Here is a 27,360-nt window from a genome sequence, read left to right as displayed (position 1 = left end):
TGCGAATACATTACTTGCAAGAACATCCATGTTGAACTACTTTGAATAGGTTTTAAATAAACATGTTATTTCAACAAATGTATGACTTTCAATTTCAATATTTACATTTTATAAATGGTTTTAAAATTGGAGGTAGAAATCTTGAAATAGAACTTCTGAGCTATAGTGGGACATGGTGGCTCACACCTGTAATCCTAGCTACACAGGAGGCTGAGATCTGAAGATCAAGGATCAAAGCCAGCCTGGGCACTAAAGTCCATGAGACTCTTATCTTCAATTAACAACTAGAAAATGGGAAATGGGGCTATGGCTCAAGGGGTAGGGCCTTGACCTGAAAAGATCATGAAAAACAACCAGGCTCAGAGTTCAAGCCCCATGAAATGCCCCATAAAAAAAAAAAAAACAAACCTGAGCTCTGACTCTACTATGACACGCTTCTAGAAGCAGTTTCTATACCATTTTATAGGATACTGGTTAGTTACTAAGAAATGCAAATGGTCAGAGCACTTGATGCAATAATTACACTTTAAGATATTTTACCATTTATAGCAAATAACTGGAAAACATAATAATATCAAATAATTGATGGATGGTTGAATATTTTAAAATGACTATATAATAGAATATTTCATAACAAATGACTATATTATAGAATATATAATAAAATAAACATGATAACTGCTTAATTTATAAAGCTAGATTTTTGTAGTTTGTGTATTTCATAATTTAATTGTTTTAAATTCTATCATCTATTATATGTCTATCCAGCTAATATCGTGTTTCTTAATCGATACATAGGCATTATCTTTTGATATTTGTCCTGTGGCTGATTTTTCTTTAGTGTTTGTGATTTTATTCACTTAATTAAATGACTTTACATATATTGATATCAAGAAAGTAAACATTTATAAAAATGTATATACATTAGAGCAATATATATTTTTGAATAGAAGACTATAAATTAAGTGCTAAATTAAGTGCAGAGCAGCATGTAAATATTGAAATGTTCTTTCTTATAACTTGTCTCTGAAAATATATTACATTTGTTAAGCTGAATAAGTGAAAAAAGAGCATAATCAATAATTTAATTCAGATTTGCTAGCATTCCAAGAAACTTAAGGAATTTTATTGATTAAACTGAAGAATCAGAGATCCTATCTTTTGAAGATAGGCAATTACCCATATGGAGAAATTCATCTGATAGTTTTTGGAGAAATAAGCCTTATTTAAATCTTTGTAAGCATATATATACATACATACATACATACTTGCATGCATACATTACATACATTTTCCAGAAGCTTAAGTGCCAGAACAGTTCTCCTTTGCCTTCACCAACTATTCAGGACAAAATTCATATTCATTCTGGATACTCTTTCAATCTAGAGAATTCTTGGAGACTATTGCTTTTAATACTGGGATTTTAACTCAGAGATTTATTTTTGATATCCAGACATTATTATCACTTGAGCCACACCCATTTGCCCTTTTTGATTGAGTTATTTTTTTATATACATTTATTTTGCAAGTCCTGGGCTTTGAACTCAGGGTCAGAGCACTATCCTTGGACTTTCTCAAGGCTAGAGCTCTACCACTTGAGCCACAGCACCAGTTCTGGCTTTTTTTTTTCTATGTATGTGGTACCAAGGAATCGAACCCGGGTCTTCATGCATGCTAGGCAAACACTCTACCACTAGGCTAAACTCCCAGCCCTGAGTTATTATTTTTTTTTACAGGCTTGAGTTTTTTCTAAGCAGGCCTAGACCACAATCCTCTCATTTATCCCTTCAATATAGCTTGGATTATTGAACCTTCTACTATATTCAGTTAGTGGCAATAGGGGCTTGATAATATTTTGCCCTGGAGGATTTCACCACTATTCATTGGCCTACATCTGCATGTTTCAAGCTAGCAAATCTACCAGTTCTTTGAAATGAAAGGAAATTCTGTCTTTTAGGTACCTAGTAATGCTATCTTCAACAACAACAGCAACAACAACAAAATAAAAAAAGCAAATAGACAAATGAATTGCCTTTGTTCTCTTTCACTGCAGTTATTGCTGTTCTCTGGGGTGCTCAAAATTTCTTTAGGGAAATAAGTCACAAAAAAAGAAGTAAAATGATTCCAAGTATGCTTGGTATGCATCAAGTAGGGAGCAAAGAATAAGTGAAAAATCGGCTATGTTTTCATTATATTCATAACTTCAAAAATTGTAATAGAGCTAAATTTTAGTACCATTTATATCTTGTTTTTTTGTTTTGTTTGTCTGTCATGGGTCTTGAACTCTGGGTTTGGGTGCTGTCCCTGAGCTCTTCAGCTCAAGGCTAGCACTCTACCACTTAAGCCACAGTCCTACTTCCAGTTTTCTGATGGTTAATTGGAGATAAAAGTCTCATGGACTTTTGAACTGTGATCCTCAGATCTCAGCCTCCTGAGAAGCTAGCATTACAGGTGTGAGCCACCACTCCTGCCTGTATCTTGTTCTTTAAAATACAAGTTTCAGAGCTATACAAGATATAATTTATTTTAATGGATATATAGTAGCCCTGTTATCCTTGAACATACAGTGATCCCTCACCTATTGCTGGAGTTATGTCCAGAGACCCCCGTGATAGGTGAAAATCCACAAAGTACTAGTGCAATATTTATTTTATTAATATACTTTTATGGCTTTGAAAACACTTCCCACTCCTCACTTACCTCTCCCACACTCCTATAAAAACTTCATATGCTCTTAAACACTTTCTACTCTCTTAAATCTACATAATGTTAACAACATATAAAATTCTATATGGGTACTCACCAGAGAAGTATACTACAACTCCGGAATTACAAAGATCGTGAATCATGTAGCTGGGCGGTGGAAGTGATGATGATGAGATGGTATTACTGCACAGCCAAGCAGAGCATTACAGGTCTTCTGAAGGCACCACTTCATCAGCTTGTGCAGTATCTTCACCCTGGAATGGAACTTCTATTTCTGCTAATGATGTGAATGATCTCTTCCTCCAAGTGATAAACATAGTTATGGGGAGTTGCAGGAGTTGCAGGTGCTGTTTTCTTTCTTTTTTTTTTTTTGGCAGTTGTGGGGCTTGAACTCAGGGCCTGAGCACTGTCCTTGGACTTAAAGCTCTACCACTTGAGCCACAACACCACTTCCAGCATTTTTCTATGGATGTGGTACCAAGGAATCGAACCTGGGTCTTCGTGCATGCTAAGCAAGCACTCTACCACCAGGCCACACTCCCGGTCCCTCCTTTTTTTTTTCTTTTTAGTGACATGACACTCTCAATTTTATTTATGAAACACAATGAATGAGATATCTGGGAGTCCCAATCTTCAGTAATCCGTTGAAGGTCTTCGGCCATTCTGACCCTGGTTGCAAGACTATCGAGTGTTGGCTCTGTATGTCTAACATTCTTCTCATCTTTATACAGCACACAGTAGATTAGTTGACCTGTAACCGCGTCCTCGAACCTCACAGCTTTTACTTAACTTTAGCGTGTGGAGAAGTCTTATTTTTTTCTTTGATGATAAGCATCTTTCTCTGGCTCTTGGGTTCACTGCCAGAAACCTAAGAAAGCACAGAACATTTGGATGGTATCGCAGGACTTGAAATAAATTCACAATTTTATGAAAAGTTCACAAAAACACAACAGAGCAGCAATACACGCAGCCATCAAACGCCAATGTGAAGTGGACAGGGAGAGATGCAGAAACCACAATTACAGTTCAGGGGAGCAAACTGCCCAAGGTTAAGGTCACTGTGCCAATCAGCACCCAGGAACAGAACACAGAACTATGGTTGGTCCACCTGCTGTTCCATTAGCCAGTTGTGTGCTCTTTATAATCTTGTTGGCAAACTTGTTCAAGAAGTAGTGGCATGTGGCATTTTCATTCTAGACAGTATGACATTCATCTGCTGATGAAATACATACTGTATTTCATTTTGATTTGGGATTGTTTAATAAATTTGAATTCACATTTCTATATCTTTAGGCAAAATAATGAAATAATAAATATTATATAAATACTTTCATACCACAGCAAAAAGGTATAGTGAAAATTCCACAATACAGAATTATATATATGTTCTTTAAAAAATCAATGTTAATAAAAATTTTTAATTAAAAAAAACCCTTCAGTACAATGAAGCCACAATAAGTAAATCAGGACATAGTGAGGGATGTCTGTACTGCTTTTACTACATTTGTTTCCAGTTTACTTTTATATCTTTGTCTCTGTCTAAAATTGTTGGAGTATGTATCTATCTGTCATCTGCAGGCCTACTGATTGTTTGATGTGTTGATATTTGGGCATATCCAATCTGTAACTGTTTGCTCTTTATTGAATGTGTGCATTTCTGTGTTCTGCTTAGGATTTTTCAACTAGTAGTTGAGAAAGATTTTGTAAATTTTAATTTCAGGTGAACCATTTATAAACATTATGGTTACATATTCTTGTTATTTTGACTTTGCCTAGTAGAAAAAAATTTTTTTTGGATTAAAATGGTAATATCTATATTTTAAAGACTAAACCCCAAAAATTTCTGTCTTCTGATTTTCATCATTCATATTCTGTTCTAATTTCTTATATTAGTTTATTTATTCTTATCTCTAATAATTTTTCTTTTTTTTTCTTTGGCAAGTCCTAGGCTTGAGCTCAGGACCTGAGCCTGTCCTTGGACTTTCTCAAGGCTAGAGCTCTACCACTTGAACCTCAGCACCACTTCTGGCTTTTTCTATGCATGTGGTACTGAGGAATCAAACCCGGATCTTCCTGCATGCTAGACAAGCACTCTAACACTAGGCCAAACTCCCGGTCCTCTAATAATTTTTCTAGTCAATGTTATTTATGTAGCATTCCCATGTCCTGAACTAGCTCATTCTTTTTCTTCTGTCCAATTTTGCTAAGGAGCAACTATTTGGAAAATAGTTTAATGATGTTTAGGTCTTCACAGATTAATACAGGAAGAAAAGATCAGCATGCTGAAGTATTGTCATGAGTCTGTTTTGTTTTGTTGTCTTACAGTAGTAGATTTCCTCAAAGTTCTTGTCTTCTACAAACTCTGTCAGAAATAATTCAAATACTCTTACTACACATCTTCTACTTTCATAGAAATCATCAAAATCTTCTCTAAAGTTTTAACCTTAAATTTTAAAACATTTCAGGCTTGAAAACCTGTCTGGGAGTGATATGTGTATGTTTCTACTTAAAGGGTTCTGTTGCCTATGCATTCGTTCTATGGAAGCAGGATGCTTAAAATGCTTTGCAATTCATTTACTTAACTCTCCTTCATCCACACCAAAATATGTATCAAATATTTGCACGCATAAGGCCTGCAAATGCTTTACATATATGATCACATTTAATGATCTCGAGAGTTCTATTCTAAAGGTATAATGGCTCATTTCCCTTGAGGTATCTAAGCTTCATAAAGATTAAACAGCCGGACCAGAAAGCTAGGAAATGACAATTTTGGATTAAAATGTATATATCCATAACTCCAAAGTCCATTTTAATGCTTTACAGATTTTTCTCTTCTCTTTTTCACTAATAATAACTATTTCAGATGACTGAACTTCTATATCTTCCTTTACAAGCTCTTTGACCTTCTTGAATTTAACCATGTGTTTCCTCAGTTGTCTTGATGGGAAACATTGGCTTTTTGCACTAGGGAATGAATTGTCTTTTCCTTTCACTTTACCTTTCATTTTTATCTTTAATATCATCTCCATATAAACATTTGTTCTCTTTTGTTTTTATGTTTCCCTTTTTCCTCTGTGCTGAACTATACCCAGGACCTCAAGCTTGCTATAAGTACTCTACTGCTTAAGCCATAGTATCGAATCTTCCTTTTGTAATTTTGTTTCTGAAATACATCTCCCTAACTTTACCCAGGGCTGATTTCAAACTGCTAATTTTGCTGCTTCCACTTTGCAAGTAGCTGGGATTGTAGGCCTGAACTACTAAACTGCTGGATATTTCATTTTTTAGATTTTACTTTGGTTAATTTTATTCATCAACTTCACCTGGCATAATGTCTGGATATTTTGATTAAATTATTTTTGCTGAAGATATTTCTGAAAGAATTTCACATCTGAAATGCTGCACAAGGAGTGGGAAGTAGATAGCACTCCCACAGTGAGGGCTAATACTTGCTGAAATATCTAGTGACTGTTAGGTGACTGATATGTGAGCTGAAATATCTAGTGGTTCACAAGTCTTATAATTTGTACTAGAGTTTAAACTAATGGCTTTCCTAGATCTCCAGAGAGTAAATAGATCATTAAGTTTGGGGCCCCTTTAATTACAGCAGCCAATTCCACATTATCTCATTCAACTCATAAACTGATATCACATTCACTTTCCACTTCTGAAAAAAAAAACATATCTTCATCTAAAATTGTGCGATAATTTCTAAAACTTTTTTTTCAATTGTGTTTCTCTGACTTAGCATAGTAGCCCTTCATTATTATATTAAACTTTGCTTAAGTTCCTGAATTCTTATGTTAATATTATTATCGCCTGATCTTCTGAAAAGCTCTACTCATTGCATTAAAAACACTATTGAAGATGAAAAAACAAAGACAAGATGGGGTAATATAAAGAGGAGGAAAGAAAGAGAAGAAATGTCATAAATGTTCTTCCAAAAGAATATATTTTAAAGATTGAAAAACAAAAATAATAGAAAATATAATACTAGCTCTAAGAAATCTACACTCATAATAAAGAAGAGATACCCTGACCAACTCAGAATCCTGATTTTTTCCCCTAAAATATGTTGTCTCCATATGTTCCACATTGAAATTTTTCATATAGAATCACACTGTGAATTTTTCTTACATTAAGAGAATGTTTTAAAGAATGATTGGCTCCATGTACAGAAAGGTAGCAATGCCATGCTGCTTCTGGGTGATTAATGTCTATGATTGTAAAAGACCCTAGATTTGAGTTAATTTAAATGGAGAATATCATATTTGTTGTAAGCTTGACAAGCAGATGTTAGAAATCAAATCAAAAGAAAAATAGAGCAAATATTTGCTTGAGTGTTTGAAGGTGCATTTTCATTTTAACAAATTATAAGAATTTCTGAGTTGATGTGAAGTACCATATAATGAAAGAGAATGCCTATCTCTCAAAACCAATTTTGATTTTCTCATAACAATATTCTTTTAAAAGGTTCAGAAAAAAATTGAATCATTATTTCCCCAAACAGTAAGTTTAAAATTTGTCAATGGAGAATCTTAATGAATATTCTTTAAAATGATTTCCAGGTGCTTATAATATAAATGGATGAGTTAAGGCAAGAAAACGAGTTTAATATTCAAACACTGGCTGATAAATTCCAAATGATTCAAATATTATTCAAATATAACATTCTATACTGATAAAAACAAAGAGTTCAAAGAAACTTGAAACTCAATATTGGAAAGTCTGTGCTTACTTCATCTTTTACAATCACATGAAAAATTAGGTTCCCATATTAAAAAAACAAAACCTGAAAATACTACTTCTAAAATCAGGACAAAATAAGGTTGCTGACTGTCACCATCTTATTAAATACAATACTTAAAATCTTAGACAGAATAATCAGGGAAGAGAAAAAATTAAAAGTGATGTAAACAGAAAAAGGCGAAAATGTAATCATCTCTGATTGCTAGTAACATGACTCTAACTTAGAAAAACTAAAGATTTCTAAAAATGATGTTTAAGAACTTCGGCAAAGTAGCGTCATCATAATGTCAATATAAAAACATCAACAATTTTACCACATACTAATATGAATGCACTGGAAATGTTTATCATGGTTGCCTCAGGAAAAGAAACTATCTGAGAATAAACCTAAACACCAAAATGAAAGACCACTGAAATGAACATTAAAAGACATTGAAGAAATAACTTGAGACACTAGACTATGGAAAGATACTCTAAATGTATTGACTGTGATGATTCATATTGTTAAATGATCATACTATTGAGAGTGACCTAAAAGTTGAATAAATCATCAAAATACCAATTGCAATAATCTCAGAATTAGAAAAAGTGGTTTAGAAAAACTATACAAAGCATGAAAGACACCAAATAACGAAAGTTCTTGAACCGAAAGTGGAGTATTAGAGGCATTTCAAAGTACACTACAGAGCCATAATTTTAAAAACCAAAATGAAACAAACAAACAAACAAAAACCCACCAGGGTTCTGGTAAAATAGTCGTGAAAAAGAACCTAGAAAGAAAAAGAAATGATCTGGAACCAACTGACTGAACAAATGTGCCAAAGGCACAAAACATGCTATGAAAGCTGGAGCCAATGGCCTCATGCGTGCCTGTCATTCTAGCTACTCAGAAGGCTGAGATTGTGGTTCAAAACCAGTCCAGGTAGAAAAGTGAGACTATGATCTCCAATAAACTACTCTGAAAAATCCAGAAGTAGCGCTGTGGCTCAAGTGGTAGATTACTAGGCTCAACGACAGGCAAGGCCCTGAGTTCAAACCTCAATATTGATAGATAAATAAATAAATAAATGTAAAACAAATAAAAATTAAAAAAATATCTACCTGTAAAAGATATCTACCTGTAAAAAAAACAAAACTATAGCCTGTTCTAAGTATCGACTTAAAATGGATAAAAGACCTTAAGGAGAAATCTGAAATAAAAATTAAATTCTAGAGGAAAACAGTCAAAATATATCAATAAGTTAGCACAGAAAACTACTTTCTAAGTTGGACATCAATTCCTTAAATACTTAAAGAGTAAAATACGAGATTCCATCAGTATTACAAAATCTACAAAACAAAGGAAGAAGAGACAAGCTATAGAATCAGAGAAAACATTTTCTAGCTATTCAACTAACAAAATATTATTGTCCAGAATTTATGAAGAATTTAGAAAATTTAATAGAACAGATCAGGTTAATAAATGTGTGAATGATTTTAAAGTTCCTTTAAAAATAACACAAATTGTCAATAAACATATTAAAATGTTCAGTAAGCTTTCATAACTAAAGTAGAAATAAAAGTTACGTTGCAATTCAGTCTTATCCCAGTAACGATAGCTACTATCAAATAAAAATTAGATGCTGTTAAAAACATGGAAACAGCAAATAAACACTGTTCGTGTAAATGTAAATTAGTGTAGCCACTAGTGAAATAAACATGGATACTTCTCAAAAAGTAAAAATAGATCCATCAGATGATCTTGCTACACCACTCTGGAGAAACAAAATCACCATACAAAGGTCAAATTTACACATCCATGTTTATTGCAGCACTGCTAAAAAGATAAAAAAGGTATAGATTAACCCAGATACCAACCAACAGAAGGATAGCAACTAAAATATGCTAGATATACATAATCATAAAGAAGAATGATGTCACATCATTTGCAGGAAAATATGTAGAACTGGGTAGTATCACTTGAATCAAAGTAAGTCAGATGCTGAAAGACAAGTGTTGTTAGCTTTCTTTCATTTGTGGAAACTATCATTTTAAAAAAGACAACATGAATGTAGTAAAATAGTAGAGAAGTATTGGGAAAAGTTAAAGGAGAACAGACAAGTAATGAGAGAGTGGAGTTCATGGGCATGTATTTGAGTAGAATATGATCAAACATGTACATATGTGTAAATTTAGCAAAACTCATTACACAATTGTATGTAACAAAATCATTACAATGAAATTATCAGTTCTCTACCTTTTGTTAATCAGGAGAAAGTCAAATTTCTTATTTTCAAGAGATCATATGTAATGAAAAAGCTCAAGTGGTTGCTGTGAGAACTTCACTGAACTGAAGGTTCTCTCTCTTTTTTTCTTTTTTATGGGTCATGGAGCTTGAACTCGGCCTGGGCACTGTCCCTGAGCTCTTCTACGCCCTACTCTTGAGCCAAGTCCCACTTCCCATTTTCTAGAGGTTAATTGGAAATGAGTCTCAGGTCCTTTCACTCCCGGGCTGACTTTGAACTTTGATCCTCAGATATCAGCCTCCTGAGTAGCTAGGATTACAGGCATGAGTTTATTAACTTAACTGAGCTTATTCCAACTAGAGACTCAAGGAAATGACACAAAGACATCAGTAATTAATGCTGCACAGAATACACCATGTAAATCTGAACTATCTGTGGATGCAGAGGAATTAGTGGATATGAAGAGAGGGAGATGGAAAGGATGGTGAAGGAGAGAATGTGGCAGAAATATATGTAAGTATAAAAGGGTATCTTATGTCACCAAAACTATGGAAAGGGAGAAAGAGGGTAATTAAGGAAGAAATTGAGTAGATTATTAACAGAAATGGAGTAGATTTGGTTAACATTATTTTCAAATTCTATCACAGTGGAACATCTGTATACAATTAATTTCTACTAATAAAGATAACAGGAAAGGCAAATTTGAGCAAATAACATAGTTTTAATTTGTCTTTATATGAATTTCATTTTTATATGGAAAAAACACAAATAAAAATTTATATTTCTATATATGATTAGCCAAATGATCTAGATTTTCTTTGTTTGGGCAATAGTGAGTTTTCAATTCTAGGTATGACATTTATTTGACAGGCACTCTACTACCTGAGCCATAATTTTTAGCCTTATTTTGCTTTCTTATTTTTATTTTGAGGATATTGAAATTTAAACTCAAGATTTCATGTTTTTAGGCCATTACTCAAATTGTACCTCTAGGCACATTTGTCTCAGGTATTTTTCACGTAGAATCTTGCATTGTATGCCTATGCTACCTCTGAATTACCATGTGTTTAGTCTGCATCTCCCAAGTGGCTAGAATTATAGCCACAATATTTAGTCTGTTCTAGTATTTGAATGTTATTCATCACATAGAATTATCCTTCTTTCTTTTATGAAAATCAATGTCATTTGTATATGTACATATGCATTAAGACTTTATTCTTTTCTATTGAGATTTTTTTCACAGTTATAGTATTTTTCATTTCAGTTTCCTCATTACTGTGATTGATTATAAAGTACTTAGTTTAATATATTTATGTTGATTATATTCAGAAATTTCACGTGGATTTTTATCAGAAATTTCTGTTGCTCTATTTGTTACAATGCGAGATTATCATGTTAATACTTTAATATAAATGATTATATTAAGTTTAAATTTCTATTTTTTTTGCCAGTCCCAGCCCTTGAACTCAGGGCCTGGGCACTGTCCTTGGGCTTTCTCAAGGCTAGAGCTCTACCACTTGAGCCACAGCAACATTTCTGGCATTTTTCTATGTACGTGGCACCGAGGAATTGAACCCAGGATTTCGTGCATGCTAGGCAAGCATTCTATCACTAGACAAAACTCCCAGCCCCAAATCTGTGATGAACAACATAAAACAGTTCATTTCATCATTATTTTTTACTGGAGAAAGGATTTCCTTTTCAGACTCAACTTAAAACAAATAATACTACTGGATATTACCAAAATCTTAAACCTCATCGAACAGCACTGAAAAATACCTAGTGCTTTCTGTGTATTGTTCAAGCTTTTCCCAAAACCCATGATTACATAATCCCAGAATTTTCTTTTACCTAACCTATATGTGTATACAACAGTCCATGAATTAAAAAATATACCAGAGGTGTATGTGTATGCATATCTGTTACCAATATTAAAATATTTCATAATTTTATGATCAGGGAATTAAATATTTATTGAATAAACACTGTAAAACACTATAGTGTAAAATAATCCCTGGTTCTTATATGGACATTAAACTTACCAAGTATTTTTTATTAACATCATAAAGGCACATTGAAGTAGGAAAAATTCCAATATATGAACTTTTAGACAGAGTTGCCAAAACTGTTCAAAATCATTTTCTCTATTTACACATTTGGTTCTTTCAGTTTTACTTTTAATGCATATTCAATAGGTTTTGCTTTGTGGTTACCTTAAGAATACTGTTCCATATACTCTTCACTAAAGATTATAGAAGCAAGCCACGTATTTTCAATGCATTGTATATTCTTTCATGATAATTGGCAGATTCATTTGCTTTAAAAAGAGTTTAAATGTCATTCTATGCATTTTCTATGACACTAGTATAGTAAAATTTCTTCCCTTTAAATAAAATATATTTTGATGTGCAAAATTTGAATCAATAGTTCAAGTGTTTATGAATGCATTTGGTCATGAAATTATATTATATTGTTCTTTGCTATTGCTATTTTTAGGTTAGCATGTAAAGAGACAACTTCCAGTCTATGCTGTCAAGTATACATACATATTTAGAGCAGCCAAATACAATTGCAGATAATGTACATGTCTCACACAAATCCTCTTCAAGGGGCTAGCCAAGAAATAGTTCCAGTGTCTGTCTTTCTGGGACCGTTTTGTTTGTTATTATCAGCAAAGACAGCTAGAACATAGCCTCCCTATATTTGGAAATGGAATCTTATAATCATCTCCTTTAATGACAGTCTTCCTTATTAAACATTTTTTGGCCAGAGAAAATGATCTGTCAAACTTGTTGACTACCTAAATGCTCTAACCAGTTTAAAAAAAAAATCAGGGATGTGAAACATCTGTGTTCAACTTGAGTTTACTCACATGGGTTTTTAGTTTTAGACATGTTTTCATTTCAGATACACACATGAAAATAATTATTCTTGTCTGAAACTGATGTACCTGGGATTCCAGTTTGATTGCCTAAGAGATTCACTTGGGTCTTCTGATGCAAGGATTTAGATGAAATGCAAACATTAACCTAGACACTAGGGAATTAGAATTCTTCAGGCCCATTACTAGTTAATTTTCCAATGTCATTGGCTAATTGCCAATTTGTTATGACTCAGTTCCCACATATGGAAATAGGGTAAGAAAAATACAAATAATATATACAAATTTATATACTTCATATACACATATACATTTTGTAGATGTAATGATATATGATGTGATAATACAGTATATAATATGTGATGCAGTCACATGAACTATAGTAGAGTATGAGGTAATACTAATGAGTCATAAAATTTAAATGATTAAATGTTTAAACATTAACTTCTTTAGTGTGAATATCTTGGAATTTAGCAAATCATTTACTGTTTTCTAAGAAATAGGTATGATGTTGTTTTCAGCATAGATCTCATCTAGTATTCTAAATACTTTCCTTGGTGAGGAAAGTAAACTAGTTTATAATTTGTCCCTAAACATTCTTAGGCAGCAAAAGAGCAATCTGTACAAGTATAATGCAAGTAAAGCTAATGATAATTATACTTGGTCTGGTTTTTCTACCATTCTACCATGCAAGAACTAGTGAGCACAAGAGTCAGTAAGTAACTGACAAATGTATTTCACCATCTTGCTTTGTAGTCCCCAACATAATAAAAGCAAAGGTTGGCAGCCTAGGGGCTGCATGTAACGTTTGGATTTTGTAAATGAGTATCCATAGAATTGCAGTCCACGCCATTTGTTCACATTTGTCCATGGAATGCTTGGGAAAGACAATTTGTGAGGCACCAGGCCCCAAGTGTTTACTAGCTAGCCCTGTTCCCATAACACTGTTGATGCTGACTTAAAGGTCAATTTTCTTCTTTTATAAGGCTATGGAAACATAGTGCAATTTTGTTATGACTGTTATATAACGTATAAAAGTTGTACCTGATAATAGAAGATGATTTAATGTATTGTGCATTTATACATTCCATAATGCATGTGTGTACATTACACTGCATAAATTTAAACCAGATTAAATATTTAGCTCCTTGAACATTTGTCAATTATCTGTTGCCCAAATTTAGGTATTTCTTCATTTCAAAAAGAACAATATATCATTATTATGTGTAACTACCATATACTGTGTAATCCTACCGCATCTATTAGCTCTTATCCAACTGAAACATGGTACAAATTAAAAATCTTCACACACACACACAACACATACACACACACACTCACTCAAACTGTTCCCTGGTAACCATTGTTCACATGTCAACTTTAAAGAGAGAAGTGTTTTTCAGAATCCACTTACCCTCAATTTTCTTTTTTACAGTGGTGTAAAGAATACTGTATCCAGACCCAAAGAAACATAGGCTCCATGGTTTCCCTCATTTGTAACAATTAGTATAAAAATTTAGGATTCTCCTAACCGAAGGTCATGATAGCTCAAACGCTATGTGCATATCTCTATATAAGATGAAGCTAAGTGAAATGAACTCCAGGATATGGAACCAAAAGTTTTATCTTTGTGATTGTTGTTCTTAATGTACTATGTGAAGCTATTTCTTTTTCCTTCTTTTCCCATTAAGGTTTATCTCATGTTATTACTGTATCTGATTTTGGTACTTGGTATATTGCATATACTGTTTATTTGTAAATGGGAATTTAAGGGAAAATGGGAGGGGGTGGGGAGAGGACAAGTGGGAGAAAACATGGGAAGGGGCAACAATGTTCAAGAAGCAATGTATCACTCCCTGATGAATGTAAATGCAACCCCTCTGTGTATCACCCCAACAATAAAATAAAATCTAAAAATATGAAACAAAAAATTTCTTTACCTTTTAAATCAACTTTTTAATATAATTATAATAAAATGTTTACTATATGCCCTTTTGGAAAGCAAAAACAAAAGGTAGGTCTTGACCTCAGGTGCTGTACTTGAGCTGTTTTGTTCAAGTCTTGTATTCTACTACTTTGAATCACAGAGCCAGTCTTTAAGTGGTTAATTGGAGATAAGGGTCTCATGAGGACTTTTCCCCCTGGACTGGCTTTGAACTGTACAATATGCAGAAAGCACTAGATACTTTTCAAATTCTGAGTATTTAGCATCAAATAAAGCTAAAGCAATAAAAAAATTCAAGAACTAAATGGATTATAATTTTATTCTCTTTAATATCTCTACTGGTGTGTTGAGGTTACCTTTATCGCTAAGATAAACTGCTTCATTTACTATGATCTAATATTTTACTTAGGTGAAGATTTTCCTTTTGTCTTTTAAGAATTTTTTTTGTCAGTCCTAGGGAGTGAACTCAGAGCCTGAGCTCTGTCCTTGGGCTTTCCTCAAGGCTAGTGCTCTGCCACTTGAGCCTCAGCACCACTTTTTTTTTTTTCTATGTATGTGGTACTGAGGAATCAATCCTGTGTCTTTGTGCATGCTAGGCAAGCACTCTACCAATAGGCCATACTCCCAGAACAAAAAATTTGCATATTATTCAATTTCTTTTCTTTGTTTCTTTGTTTCTTTCTTTGTTTCTTTCTTCTTTTTCTTTAACATTTCCTCTGAGTTTTTCAGCTCAAGGCAAGAGCCCCTTGAACTACAGCACCACTTCTGGATTTTTAGTGCTTAATTAGATGTGAAGGTTTCATGGACTTTTAGTGCCTGGGCTGGCTTTGAATCATGATCCTCAGGTAACTAGGAATTCAGGCATGAGCCACCATGCCCAGCCTCAATTTTTTTAATATGCAATTTCCATTCTTAAAAGCTAACAATTTACAAAACTCCACAAAAAAATATGGTAGTCAATTTAATTGGTGAGCAGGGTCACATCATTTAATATAAAATCATGTCAAAAAGAGAGGTCGTCTGAAAAGAATTGCAGTGCTGGCTAGATTTGGGAAGACAGCAGATACAAAGTCTATGTCAGATAGTAATAAATAACAACTTTTCTCCTCCTTTCTCAAGCTTATTAGCAAAGAACATTGTCACCAGCACATAAAGTACCTCAGAATTGGATCAAACCAGTAATGAATGTTCTCTCACACTTATTACTTGCTGTCTATGGCTTTCCATATTCCTTCAGACAAAAATTTCCTACTTCCTCAACTCATCTGACAGGATTATATATTACATGTGACCTTCATGAACATCCAGTCAAGGTCAGAAATTTTCTAATTATGGAACTCTTAATTCTACAAGACCACCAGATGAATAGTTATCCTTTCTGCCAAAGAACAGGGATGTATTTTTACTAAGAACGATAAGAGAATTAATAAGAATTATTTTCTTGGAAAATCAACTGAAAGGTAAATCTTTTAATTGAATATGATTCATTTGTTTGGTGGGGCTGGGAGTGTGACCTAATGATAGAGTACTTGCCTAGCATGCACGAAGCCCTGGGTTTGATTCCTCAGTACCATATACACAGAAAGCACTGGAAGTGGTGCTGATGCTCAAGTAGTAAAGTGCTAGCCTTGAGACAGCCCAAGGACAGTACTCAGATCCTGAGTTAATGCTCCAAGACTAGCAAAAGATTGAAATATAAATAATTTGTTGTTTGGGTTTTGTAACAAATTAATTAGCCAATTAAAAGTTTAAAATTTCAATTGTTAAACAATACTTGTCATATTCAGTCAGTTTAAGATTATATTCACATTCCATCATTCACCAGATTTATGTACATATATCTGCATCTAAAAATTATGATGCAATAGTGTGAACCCTAAGATTCCTATTAATATTGGATCCATTAATGGTCAGAAGGAGCTTAACTAATATTTGGAGGCTACTGGATAGCTAAATTTAACATCAAAATGGGTAGAAAGTATCCAAGATATTACCTTCAATCAAGCTTCAAACAAAGTAGGTATTGAATTTTAAAAAGTGTAGTGTATTTTAAATGGAATTACATGAAATAACCAAAGAAGAGGCTTAAAATGAAACATTATTGCATTAAGTAGATGTACTGAAATTCTCCAAACAGTGTATAAATGCCTAATGGATGTTGCTGATTAAACATTAGTCTCCTTGGATAGAAAATAAAAATAAAAACCAATCTGCAAAACTCAGAGATTTACTATCTTTTATATAATTGTAGTAAAATATTTTATATTATTGCAACTTCCAGAACAAAAAGAAGGAAATAGAAAGAAAAGAAACTGCTTAGCTTAGGCATTTAGAACAAGACTATAAAAGAAATGAGAATATCTCAATTTATTAAATGTTAAAGTAACTATATAGTTCACTTGACATCCAGATAAAAAGAAAACAAATTCTGACTTAAAGCATGAGAAGGGACCCACCATTTTTTATGTTAATTTGTACCAATTGGTGGAGGAATTGGACATAATATATAACTGTCTACAGGCAAGCTTGACAATAGGAAATTTGATCATCGTGATTGCAGAGAAAACATGTTAAGATAGGCAAAGGGGTAATATGATAGGTAATTTGATTTACTGAACTCTAAATGACTTGGAAGACTGCGCATGAAATTTTGATGAGTGGTCACTGCAAGACTAGAAAATCCAAAGATCAAACTGTACCTCTGGCTGCTTGTATTTCTCTTCCCAATGGCATCAAAGGAAGTACTCAGTTTATGAGAAAGAAATTGATTGACATGATACCTGATATATTAAGTAAGTAATCCGACTAATTGCTAACTCATATTGCTTAAATTTAATTGTCATTCTTTTTACATTTTAGCAAAGGGGTACTTAGTTCCCATGTATCAACTCTGAATTTTCAAAAGATCTTTATGTTGGCTAAAAGTTGAAAGATATGTAGAATTACTAAATTTTCCTTGAAAATAAACAGATTAATGGAATAAAAACTGAACAGTACAATAGAATGGCATACACATATGATGCTTTTAAAACTCTATTATGAGCTAAGCACCAATGGCTCGTGTGTGTAATTTTAGCTACACCGGAGGCTGAGATCTGAGGATCATAGTTCAAAGCTAGCCTGGAAAAAATAGTCTGTGAGAATTTTATCTCCAATTAACCATGATAAATCCAGAGGGGAGCTGGGGTTCAAATGGTACAACACTAGCTTTGAGCTAAAAAAGCACAATGACAGCGCCTAGGCCATGAGTTCAAACCTAAAAGTCTCCCTCCCTCCCTCCCTCCCTCCCTCCCACCCCCTCTCTCTCTCTCTCTCTCTCTCTCTCTCTCTCTCTCTCTCTCTCTCTCTCTCTCTCTCTCTCTCTCTCTCTGTCTCTCCCCCTCTCCTTATAAAGTAACCTCCATTAATTGAAATGAGGTTAGTTCTTCAAGATATGACATGAAATAGTATCTTACACAATCTAAATAGTCAGTAATATTATATTCTTCCAGGGTTAACTCTAAATTCCTTACAATTATCTAGATTTTCCTAATTCATACCATTTTCCAATAAAACAGGTATTCAAGAAAATTAATGTATTCTACCTTAAAAGTATTGCATGTGTCCCCTAAGGAACAAAAGGCACAGGGTATCCTTAATATGTGGCTATTAAATCCAAAGAGTACAAGAGCGAGGACTCAATATTTACATACCCAATGCTATGGACATGGTAATGGGAATATAATCATAACTATATAGACATAAAAACTTAACTCTATGGACTTAATGTTTTATTTCATAAATTAATATGTTTCTATGACATACAAACCCTTAGCCTAATTTGGATTAAGTTCTAAAAACTAAATCCCAGTGATTGTATATAGAGATTTTCTTCTTGAACACTTGTTTGTTAAACTTGTCATTTGAAATATGATGTAAAAATCAATGTTAATAAATTCTTTAATAAAAAAAAGATGGAGGGCCCGGGAGTTTGGCCTAGTGGTAGAGTACTTGCCTAGCATGCACGAAGACCCGGGTTTGATTCCTTGGTACCACATACCGAGGAAAAAAAGCAAAAAGCCAGAAGTGGTGCTGAGGCTCAAGTGGTAGAGTGCTAACCTTGAGAAAAGTCCAAGGACAGTGCTCAAGCCCTGAGCCCAAGTCCAGGACTGGCAAAAAAAAAGATGGAGGGGAAAGGTGGGTGAAATGCAGACTAGGGTGCAAAAGACAGATTTTTTACTCCAATGGCAATTTTATGGGGGACCAATTTAAAGCTTCAAAACTGTTGTGACCTTTGATACTGTCAAATAAAGCTCCTTCACTGGTTGTAGCTACAAAAAAAAAAGTATTGCATGTATCCCAATACTAGTATTTTCTCCTACTCTTCCCCAAAAACTTCTATCATGGTATTTAATAGGATTCTTTCCCACATTTGATTTTCCAACATATAGTAAGAGCTTGATCATTAATCTGTAACTAGTTCTAAAATAAGGAAACTAGAAAAATTGTTCATTGAGCCTGATATTTATATACAGTACACAGGTCATGAGCATTTTGCAAGTAAATATATTAGTCAGGGTTCTTTAAAGAAACAAAACCGATAGGATATTGACAATAGGTAAATAAGTAGATATTTTATGGCTGCAATTAGCTTACAAGTAACAGGGAGTTTGGAAATAAAACCAGGAAAATTAGTAGTATAATTCAGTATGAATCGAAAGGCCTGAGAACTAGGTAGATTAAGGTATAATTTTTAGCTAGAGGCTGAACGGGAAAATGTGGACTTGGTGAGCAAAAGCTTGTGTCACTGGTGTGAAAATTCTAGAATCAAGAAGGGGCAGAGAAAGATGAATTTCTCAGCTCAAGGAGAAAAAGAGAATTTCTTTCTTCCTCTCCCTTGTTGGCTTATTACTGTCAATGAATCAGGTTACTGATAGAAATTCTAGTCTCTCACAAACACACAGAAAATATGCCCTTTACTTGCTATTGTGGCATTCTTTGACCCAAATGTTGTCACATGCAAACAATCATGAAAATATGGAATGTTGCTGTTGATGAATCAAGTGATAAAAATGTACTTCCAGATTATACTACTAACAGGATAATTTACAGGGTACTATTCCTTGACTAGTCCATTGAGTCCTAGCTAACAGCATATAGTATTATTTCACTTTAAATCCCACAATAAAAATACAAGAACAGGAAAACATACAAAAACCTGAAAAATTGAATCTCCCCCAAAACCATGAATTAATAAATGAGCTAGAGAACTGAAGGTATACTTCCAAAAGTGATAAGTAATCATTAAACATATGACAAAAATGTTAAACATTGTTAGCCATCAATTTCATAGCTAAATGAATGTCTAGGGATGGTCTCTTGTTAGGGAATGTAGATATAAGGGAGAAGGTACCATTGAAGGATGTATTTTATCCTGGTCTCTTCTGCTAGACTCTACCTGTTTTCTGGATGTCAGGACTGAGGCAACTCTACTTCCTCAACCTTCTCCATCATAGTGTTCCATCTCAACAATAGTCCTCAGAGATGAGGCAGGTAACCATAGACGGAAGCCCTAGAACTACAAGCCCAAAACAATCTCTCCTCCACTGAACTATTTCCTCAGATATTGGGTCACAGTGACTAAAGTGATTAACAACTTATGCTTGTACCTTCTGATATGTATAAAGAGAATGGGTTTATTTGCAAATAACTTAATTGGATAACCTACAAGACACTGTGCATGAAATCACTGAATAAGAATTGAGCTGCCTTAGTGGAAGTAATAGTGAATGATAGTCAGAGAAAAAATATTTAATGGCGTTTAATAAAATGTTTTTGAGCTAGCTGTTTGTTTTGAGGCCTGCAGTATGTGGCATTTCAGAGGACAAAATAAATCCAATCACATTACAGCATTAGATATGAAACCTTCCTCCTGATACTAAGCAAGGTTCACATTAATCTGTGCAATGTAAAACACAGCACGCTGCTCAGTCTTAGTAAGAGAGAAAAAGCAACATTTCCATGTGAACCTGAAGAACACATAACACATTTAGTGGTTTGGCTATAAAAGGCAAGTGTCCAAAATAAAAATAAGTAAGCTTGGATTAACATTAGGTAAAACTTATCCATGCAATAAAAAATCATGTCTTATCACTTCAGGATTTCTCTCAAAGAAATACGCCACTGAGAAAACCCAATGCTCCCAGATCACAATCTGTCAATATTAGGTAGATTCATTTACAACCTATTAAACAATCAACCAGTCAATAGTGGGTATGCTGGTAGCATATTATATATACAAAACATTTGTCATTAGCATAAGTTTGCTATGTGCCTGCCATTACTTTTAAGCATTAAATAAATATTTATAATAATGGCAATAATAATAATAATAATAATAATAATAATTCTTGAAGCCATGGAAAACCTAAAGAATGAGGCTGAGAGGCTAGGATGCCAAGAGGAAAACTCCAACCATATCTAAAACCTCATTAGGAGTCACTATATATCATACCTTCTGTAAGGCACTATACTTACCATTTGCCACTAATTCCTTTCTTCATGATATATACTATGTGCTGGCTTATATTAGAAAATAGAGATGTATAGATACAAAAGATATCAACTCATATAGAGTTCTTCAACAGTGGAGGTTTTGGTTATCTCAGTGTGCTTTTTTCTTTGTTCCCTCCCCCACCCCTCTCCCTCAGTCATGGGACTTGGACTCAGCCTGGGTGCTGTCCCTGAGTTCTTGAGCTCAAGGCTACCACCCTAGCCCTGGAGCCACAGCTTCACTTTCCCTTTTCTAGTAGTTAATTGGAGGTAAGAGACTTGTGGTCTTTATTGCCCTGGCTAGTTTTGAAACACCATCCTCAAATTTCACCCTCCTGAGTAGCTAGGATTAAAGACTTCAGTCACGGAGCCCAGTTCTCAGTGTGTTTTTTAATAGCATCATGAAGTCTTAAGACACAACTCTAAGAACTATTTAACAAATACTTTCAAAGTGAGAAAAACAGGAAAGAAGCCAGTTTATTCAAGGCTTATTACCATATTACAATATCTAATTTTGAGAGGTACAGCAGAAGACCAGGATCTATGGAGTCCCCAGTTTTGTTCTTTGTTCAAAATTGCTTAGAAATTAAAAGAGACACGTGTCAGTGGTTAAAAGGAAAAATAGACTGAACTAAGGGTAAAGTATTGAGGGAATTAAAAACAACCAAAAAAATGGATAACAGACACAGGAGAGTTACCTTTCTTATATATGAAAAGTGCTTCTGGGATTAAACTTGATTTCTAAGGAACAAGAAATTCACTAAATTATAATTCAATGTTTTCTTCCAATTTAAATTTAATACCTTACGGAAGAGCATTCTTGTTTTACACCCACAAAAGGTTCATTTATAGACATTTACTCTTACAATTACACAATTTCAAGTGCCAGCAAGTGCAGGTGATAGTGACCTTTCTTCCACTCTTCCTCTTTTGTACTACAGTTTTATCTCCATAAAAGCTTTCTCATGCTAGAACTTCACAGTTAGCTGCGTGTGGTGGCTCATGCCTGTAATCCTGGCTACTTAGAAGGCTGAGATTTGAGGATCAAATTTCTAAGCCAGCTCAGGTACCAAAGTCTTTGAGACAAGACTCTTATCTCCAATTAATCTCTAGAGAACGGAAAGTGGAGCTTGGTTCAAGGGTAGGGAGGTAATCTTGAGCTAAAGAGCTCAGGGATAACAACCAGGCCGAGTTCAAGCCCCATGACTCACCAAAAAAAGAAAGAAAAAGTAAAAGAAACTTCACAGTTTACCCTGAGAGCAATTTTTTGGTTGCTTTTGATATATATTTTTGTGTGGGGGGGGGGCTAATCCTGGACTAGAACTCAGGGCCTGAGCACTGTCCTTGGATTTTCTCAAGGCTAGAGCTCTACCACTTGAGCCTCAGCACCATTTCAGGTTTTTTCTATGTATATGGTACCGAGGAATCGAACGGGGTATTTGTGCATGCCAGGCAAGCACTCTACCACTAGGCCAAACTCCCAGCCCAAGTTTTTGATATTTTTTAAATTATCAAAACTTAACGATATTTATTACATGTTTTTATGAAGATAACTGTTGGGAAATGGAGTTAGAAAGATCACAAATTCAAGACCAGTTCAGGTAAATTTGGTGAGATCCTAAATGAGTTGGTTTGTTGTGTTTACAAAAATATTTTTAAAATTATAAAATTATTAAGAGCAAAATGGCTAAAGAACATAGCTCAAGTCATAAAATATTTCACCTAGTGAGTAAAATCTGAGGGTTCATTTCCCAGTACCACAAAGGAAAAGGGAGAAGAAATGGCACACTGGCAATCAGTTGTATCTAACTAGGAGGCAGAGGTCAGGAGGCTGATGGATCAAGGCCCTGAGGGCAAAAAACAATGAGACATATATGATGTTACATGAATGTAATGCCAGCCATATCAGTACAAAGGATTTAGCTCAAAGCCATTCTGAGCCAAAGGATAAACTCACACCTGAAAAATAAAACCCAAACTAAAAAGGATAGGGATATATTAATAGTGTACTTTCCTCGTAACCCTGAGAACCTAAGTTCAAACCCTACTACAACAAAAACAAAATAAAGTTTATGATTGTTAAGATGCTAAAGTTAAATTGTGGCTATCAGAAAATATAAAATATTTAAAGTTTACCCAGAATAGTAAACATTTCTACATTAATAACATTCAAGTTAGATAGACTCTTGATACCTAAAGTAAGTGGTTTTATTATTTCAAGAATTGCTCAGCAATTTCTTTAAAAAAGAGAGGTTTAAAGAACTTAGATTTATATAGTGAAGATGATTATTGGTTGTATCATTGAGAATAACAGTGAAAATGTTCCTCTGTAATTATTTGACCCCAGTGAAATGTTCACTCTGCTCTTGAAAACATTGAGCCATTAGGCTTATAGAAACTAAGGAGGGAAAAAAATAAACCCCTTTAAAATTCACTTTGTTCACTGATATACTGTTATACTTAAGGGAAAAGGTCTGGGTAGGCACTCTAGGTCTGTCTTAGCCCACATTACCTATAAATAAACTAAGACAGAACTGGTTCTCAGACAAGAGACTGCTCTGTTCAGTACGAAACGTTGTGGCTTTTACACAACTGTACTATTTTAATAATTTTCCTTATTTACTTCCTACTTGTCTAAAATAGACATGAATAAATTCTGAGACTTAAGAGAAATTGTATGTTTTTAACATTTTATTTCAATATTTTGTCTGAGGGCCTCAGGAGATATTTTTTTTTTTGCCAGTCCTGGGCTTGAGTTTGGACTTTTCTCAAGGCTAGAGCTCTACCACTTGAGCCTCAGCACCACTTCCAGCTTTTTTCTATGTATGTGGTACCAAGAAATTGAACCCGGGTCTTCGTGCATGCTAGGCAAGCACTTTACCACTAGGCCAAACTCCTGGCCCATCAGGAGATATTTGTAAATGTGAATGTCATCTGGAATATCTTAGGGATATGAGAATATTCTCCCAGAAAAAATATTTCTCTTTTTCAAAACTTTAAGCATAGGGCAACAGAGACTAGCAGTATTTTATACAAAATCAATTTTGTACAAAACCAATCCATCAGGCCACAGCCAAAAGCAAGTTAAGGTGCCACACAAAGATGCAATATTTTACAGGAAATAAACTGTTTTTCCCTCCTTTATGTCTTGACATATACATCCATGTTTTTCTGTGTAATAATATCAATAATGGCTAATTCTTCATAGTTTTCAAACTATAATGTTATTATTATTGACTTTTCTAATTAAAAGAGATGCTCCTGTTTCTGAGAGGCTGCAATCTCGGTGTAAGTGGACAAGTACATTGTATGTCACAGTTCAAATGTAAAACTCAGGGAAAGGGAAAGACACTGCTAAGTGGTTAAAGGAAAAGAAGAAATCTTGTAGCAACTGCCAAGAACCTTCCAGAAGGTAAATGGCTTGCTTATAATAGTCTTGCGTAGTGGACTGATTTACAGCACCCCTCATGAAGATACGCGGAAGCACTCACTCTCAGTACCTTTGAATGTGCCCATACTTGGAAATAGCCTCTTTGTAGATGGATTCCAGTTAAGGTCAATTTCAAGTGGTGTGGGATCTAATCCAGTATGACTTATGTCTTTCTACGTGACATTCAGAGAAAAAGTCATGTGACAAAGGAGACTGTGATTAGAATTCTATATCTATAGTCAAGCAATAACCTAAGAGTAATGTCAATATGCACAGCTAAGGGAATGGTATGGAATAAATTCACCTCTAGAGAATTTACAGAGACTACATCCCTGCTGGCTTCTTAATTCTGTCTTCTAATCTCCAGAGATGGAAGAAAGTAAGTGTTTGTGTTTTAAAGCCATTCAGTTTATGATCCTTCATTATGACAGCTCTAGTAACTCACTTGGGGAAATCCCCATGGTAATTCTGTTTTGGAATCACCCTTCTTTCAGAATGGTCAGCATGTTTCTGAAACCAACTGATCCAGAAGAAAATTAAATGTAACCCATGCCAGTTATACATACTCACACCTGAGGAAGTCAACATCTCTCATGTTACGTAACATGTTTGCATATCCAAGTAGAAACAATCCAAAAGAAAGACGAATGATACCCATAAAAGTATGCCTTTTAGCTAGCATATTTGAAGAAACAAAACAAATGCATGTGATAAAGTATAAAACTGTAAAAATAGGCATGAGCATCACTTCACCAAGAATCAGAAAGCTCACTAATCACATGCAGCTGCCAAGTGCTTTTCTCCTTTTGATCCTACACACACACACACACACACACACACACACACACACACACACACACACACACCCCGAAGCTTCTCTGAGTTTTAGAGTTTGCCATTTTCTTTTCGTAGCTTTATCGGTTATTATATCTACCTATACTAAGTGAATTCACCTAAACAATACAGGGAAAAAAGATCAAAGATCTATTCAAAAAAACTAAGATAAGCATCTGCTGAAAACAATGTCTTCTGAGATAGTTGCAAACTTTGAGCATTTATTGAATACATAAAATCCAGACAAAATAGTTTCTCACCAATTCTGGTACTGCTGCATCTCCACAAATATTTTCTCTGAAGAATCATTGATTTTTTTGCTATCTGTGCATTTCTCCAAGTTCTTTCTTTGCCCAAGCAAAAATTCCACCCCTTCTTCAACTTCCACATAATTACTGATAAGTCTGCAAACAGCAAATTCCTGAACCCTCTTATTTAAAAATATATATTGCGAATCTTTATCACTCTCAAAGATATGGGTATTGTTTAATGTCAGAGGCTTATCTCTGTTATCTGAAAGCTATTCTGGAGGCTGAGATCTGATTTGAAGCTAGCACTGGCAGATAAGTCTCCCTCTCTCAAATAATCAGCAAACGAAGTTGGCTGGAAGGACGCTCTAAACATTAAAGCACCAGCAAAGTAACTAAATGCAAATGTTTTAAGGATTTGTTTTAAGAAATTTAGTGTTTGTGAATAAACAGCAAAGAATTCTCCTGTTCAACAGCAGAGACATAGCAAGTACATAAATGGTAACTAGTTTACAATCCATGAAACTTTCCGGAGGATAAAAAAAATTACTGGTTTGGAGGTCCTGAAAGTCTCACTACTGAATGAAGTTCCAAGTATGTTTGACTGAAAAGATGTTATCTGGGAAGGAATTGGAAGATTGCAGGAGCTGGCTTTACTGATACGTGGGGCAAGACATTTCTTATAATATAGACAGAGTCTAAGAGCATCTCTAGTGTATCCTTGGAAAAATATAGCAAAACAACTTACACACATGAATACATATGACATAGCAAAGTGGCTAAGAAATCCTGAGAAAAGTGGAGAGAGATGACCAAATAGCATAGAATCAGTTATATGATTGCAGAAATGTCTGTAGAGAGAATTATTAAATTAGCCTCTCAGTCTCAAGTAAAACAAATGAAAAATCAGTAAATGGAAAATCATCAGTGGGCAAAGAGCACTGGATCTAGGTTGGAGTTTCATGAAATGCTGATCTCTTACTAATTTCAAAGCTTCAGTTTCTACATCTTTAAAACAGTAGTTAAAAAAATAAGCTGTACTTTGTAGAGGGCAGTGGTTTTGATTTGGATGATAAATATGAAATTAGTCTAGGAGTCCAAACCCAGGAAAGAAGTTGATTATATATATGTGCTATCATAAGGCAGTCATAATAACAGATCATTAAATCATCAAACAAATAATATGAATAGACGTGGTAGGCTCTCTATAGCATATATTGATATTATTAGCATAAATATTACTCTTTTGACAAAAACCAACATTTAGAATATATTTTTAAACTATGCATTTTCAAGAGATAATCTAATAGATGTCTTTGTATTTAGTATGCAAAATGAAAATGACAATTATAACAATTACAATTACCATTTTTATCCAGTGCTGTTCAACAAAAGATTAGATATTTGTATGAACACTAATAATGTTTGCAGAAAATTCATGACAAAAGAAAATTACAGGCATCTAGAAACAATAGGGTCAAAGACAGAATATAAAACAAAACCATTCATAGTTATTAATGCTATTGCTTTTGTAATGTACATTATATTCTCATTTGTTTTCATGGACTTTTTTTTACAACACATTTATCTATCACATGTATAAATGAAGTATTATATAAAATCATATGAAAGGATGATTTATTATCTTCGACCCTTCTTACATCCATTCACACCTTATGAAATGACACAGGCTCTGAAACCAGAAAAACACCAAAGAAATATTAGATTTAGAAGTTTTTGAAGTCAGTTAACAATAATTAATAAGTTACTAAAGATACATTTTATTTATTATGTGGCTTACATCAAAT

The sequence above is a fragment of the Megascapheus bottae genome, chromosome 4 (genome assembly GCF_031878675.1).
Source record: "Megascapheus bottae isolate mThoBot1 chromosome 4, mThoBot2.hap1, whole genome shotgun sequence".
NCBI lineage: Eukaryota > Metazoa > Chordata > Mammalia > Rodentia > Geomyidae > Megascapheus > Megascapheus bottae.
This window is presented reverse-complemented; position numbering follows the sequence as displayed.